This window comes from Hakea prostrata, chromosome 7 (genome assembly GCF_041222555.1).
Source record: "Hakea prostrata isolate BN-2017 chromosome 7, UWA_Hpros_2, whole genome shotgun sequence".
NCBI lineage: Eukaryota > Viridiplantae > Streptophyta > Magnoliopsida > Proteales > Proteaceae > Hakea > Hakea prostrata.
The window spans coordinates 28,884,985-28,889,370 of NC_142606.1; positions in this window are offsets into that span (position 1 = coordinate 28,884,985).

Genomic DNA, 4,386 nt, shown 5'->3' on the forward strand with positions numbered 1-4,386 from the left:
CTAGGATCACGATCGGAAACAATACTCAATGGCACACCATGCGGGCGAACCACATTATCCACGTAAAGCCTTGCTAGCCTTATCCAGTATGAGTGATCTTCATAGGAATGAAGTGGGCTGATTTGGTCAACCTATCAACAATCACCCACACGGTGTCATTGCCTTTACTTGTCCGAGGCAAGCTAGTCACAAAGTCCATAGAGATATCCTCCCACTTCCAACTAGGAATAGGAAGAGGTTGAAGTAATCCAGATGGGGGTTGTCGAACGGCTTTCACACGTTGGCAAGTCTCACACTTGGCAACAAAATCATCAACATCAGCCTTCGGACCAATCCACCAAAAATGTTCCTTCAAGTCCTTGTACATCTTGGTGCTTCCCGGGTGTATAGTAAAGACTAACTGGTGTGCTTCCTTCAATATTTCCTTTCTTAATTTCTTCGTTTTGTGAGCACGCACGAGTCTTCCTCTAAACAATAAAGCACCATCCATGGATATACCAAAGTCGGGGTCCGACTCAGGATTCGAAGAAATCTTCTCAACTTTGATCAAAAGTTCTTGGTCAGAACTCTGCAGAGCAACAATCTTATCTCTAAGGCCAGATCTTGCCGTCATGGCAGAAAGAATAAAATCAGAATTCTCGGGGGACAATTTCCAAATCAAAACTCTCAATAGAAGACCACAATGGTAAACTCAAAGCATTCAAATCCAAAGTCTTCTTCTGGTTCTTCCTACTAAGAGCATCAGCAACAACGTTTGCCTTCCCGGGGGTGATCTTGAATATCACAATCATAATCGAGAGACTAGTTCCAACCATCTCCTTTGTCTCATGTTCAACTCCTTTTGGGTAAAGAAGTATTTCAAACTCTTATGATCCGTGAAAATGGCAATCTTCTCACCGTAGAGGTAATGTCTCCAAATCTTCAAAGCAAAGACAACAGCGGCAAGTTCTAGATCGTGAGTGGGGTAATTCCGCTCATAATCTTTCAATTGCCGAGAAGCATAGGCTACGACCTTGCCATGTTGCATCAGTACGCAACCCAATCCAATCTTTGGCGCATCGGTATAAACTGTCATACCACCGGAACTATCAGGTATAGTCAAAACCGGGGCACTTGTCAATCTATCTTTCAACTCTTGGAAATTCTTCTCACAGGGGGTAGACCAAACAAACTTTTCTTCTTTCTGGTCAACTTAGTCATAGGAGCAGCCAACCGAGAAAAGTTCTCAATAAACCTTCTGTAGTAACCCGCCAATCCAAGAAAACTTCTTATTTCCGTTACCGACTTCGGTCTTTCCCAATCAGCCACGGCTTGAACTTTTTCGGGATCGACACGAATACCTTCGGCTGAAACCACATGGCCAAGGAATACTACTCTCTTAAGCCCGAGAAATCACACTTGCTAAACTTAGCGTACAACTTCTTTTCTCGCAACCTTTGCAAAGTGAAACTTAGATGGCTCGCATGCTCTTCTTCGCTCTTCGAATAGATCAAGATGTCGTCGATGAATACAATCACAAACTTATCAAGCACATCGTGAAATACTCGGTTCATGAGGTCCATGAACACCGCAGGAGCATTGGTCAATCCGAAGGGCATGACCCTAAACTCGTAGTGACCATACCGTGTTCGGAAAGCTGTCTTGAAGATATCACTAGACTTCACTTTCAATTGGTGATATCCGGATCTTAAGTCAATCTTTGAGAACACAACTGCACCCTTTAGCGATCGAAGAGATCATCTATTCCGGGCAGCGGGTATCTATTCTTGATAGTCGGCTTATTCAACTCACGGTAGTCGATGCACGGCGCATACTACCGTCTTTCTTCTTGACAAACAAGACCGGAGCTCCCCAAGGTGATACACTAGGTTGTACGAAACCTCTATCAATGAGTTCATTCAACTGATTTTGCAACTCTTTCAACTCAGTAGGAGCCATCCTATACGGAGCTTTAGATACCGGAGCGGCACCGGGGACGAGATCAATAGAAAACTTCGACATCCCTGTCTGGAGGCACTCCCGATAGATCATCGGGGAAGACATCAACAAAGTCACGGAGACAACCACGACTTCATCGACTCTTTTCTCCACTTTACCCTTGCCTTGAGATGAAGCATCATCCACTAGGGCATAGACTTGCATCGGTGCAGACGACACCTTCTTACAAACCCTTCTCTTCTCACCATGAAATTCTAAGACCGGACTTCCACAAATATGGGGCTGAATCTTCTTTGAGGAACAAAGAAACACGGCTTTGTGGGCTGTTAACCAATCAATTCCCAAAATAACATCGAAGTCCTTCATATCAAGAAGTACAAAATTGGCTTCCAAGTTCTTCTCACCAATCAACACGGGACATTTAGATAACCCCTTATCTAGTTTCACAACGAGGACCAGTGGGTGTACTAATCAATAAACAACTAGACAACTTCTCGGGGATTAGGTCGGTCTTCTTGATGAATGCGAGATGACATGAACGAATGAGATGCACCCGTATCAAATAAGACAAATGCAGAAATAGAAGCAACTAACAATGTACACTGTAATCACTTCATGGCTTGGATCTGCTCGGCCTTTGGAAATCTTGAACACTCTACCGAGAGGGAGGAGTAGGAGCACTCTTCACCACTTGGAGCGGGGCTGCTTTGGACGGGCCGCCGGACGAGCACGAGCGAAATGACCAGCTTGCTTGCGGTAAAAGCAAACGGGATTCTTTGGGTCCAAGCCTGGGGTAGCTGCAGCGAGAGGGCTTACGAACAAAAGGCCTAGCACTTGCACTCCTTTGGTGGTCGGTTTCCGCCATCTTGTCTAAAGCTGGCCGGGCTGCTGAAAACCCGAGTTCGACCTACACTCCTAGGCTGAAAGGTAGGAGTGGGGTAGGGTGTAGGTCTCACAAAACGCCGATCATTACGATCCACCAACCCGGGGTTCCTTGGCTGCCGGGGCCTTTGCACACGTGCACTTTCCTTCTCTGTTTCTTCCAACTTCTTCGAGTTACTGCACCACTTGAGCATAGCTCACTATAGGCTGGGTGTGTGAGGTAAGCTTTAATGGCGGGCGCGAGTCCTTTGAAGAACTTCTTCGCTTTGGCGAGATCGACCTTCGAGAGAATGCGGAGCAAAGAAATGAAGCTCCTCAAACTTCTGTTGGTACTCCAACACGGACAAAGATCCTTGTGTGAGAACCATAAACTCGGCTTCCTTCGCATCTTTCACCGCCTCGGGGAAATAATTCATACAAAAAGCCTCTTTGAACAACTCTCCCAAGTTACAACTCCTGCATGCAAACCTTCCAAAACAGGCCGAGTGGAGGTCCACCATGCATCGGCTTCTTGTTGCAACACATTTCAGCAAACGAGAATCTTACGAGCTTCCGAGCATTGCGGATGTCGGAAAGCCTTCTCCAACTCACGAAGCCACTTGTTAGGAAACAAGGGATCCTTGGTAACTCCGGTGAAAGTGGGTACTTGCATCTTGAGAAAACTCTCCATCGGGCGAGTATGAGGAGTTCAGCTAAACCTCCCGCATTCGGGGCTGCGGCATGAGGATTCACATTAGCACCGGTTCGAGTCTCATTGTGCGAGTCATGAAACCCACCAACATCTGGTTGAGCCGAGCTGCTTCTGCTGCTGCATCATATTGCCCATAATATTGGCAATATCACGGAAGCTTCCAACATTCGGGGCACCGGGTATCTCATGGGTACCCTGATCAACATTAGGTATCTCACCACCTCCATGAGGTATTTCACCACCTCCCTGAGGTATTTCACCACCTCCTTGACCCTTTGGATTCACCACGCCCACTTCTCGGAGTAACCATTCTGCAAAGCGAGAACATCAAAATACCGAATTTCGAAGTTTCAACATAAACCACAAGTCCAAATGATTTGAAAACTTAAATCATGCTTAAATATATCCATATAGTCATCAAACAATAATCCATAAGGCAAAAATCACATTTTCCAAAAATTCAACAGCAAAAGAGGTCTCTGTGACCATTGGTCGAGTGATTGGTCGGTCGACCCGGTCGACCAATGAGTCGACCAATCAAGACGAGAATGCGAAAATTCGCATTATAAGCCTCATTTCCACATTCCAACTTCATTTTATCCTCTTTCAAAGGTGAGAGAGCTCTAGGGAAAGTCTCCAAAGGTTCTTACAAGTGTTCTTGAGGTGTTTTGGTGCTTCAACAACAACACATCAACACACAACCATCACAAACAAGGTAAATCTCTCATTCTTTCTTCCATTTTCATCTTCTCATGCTTGCATTTCAATCAAAACCATGCTTTGCTTGTATCCAATGCTAGAAATCATGCTTAGGAATGCTTAGAAACATATTCCTTAGGTTTCAAACACAATGCCATGCATAGACAACAAGTTCT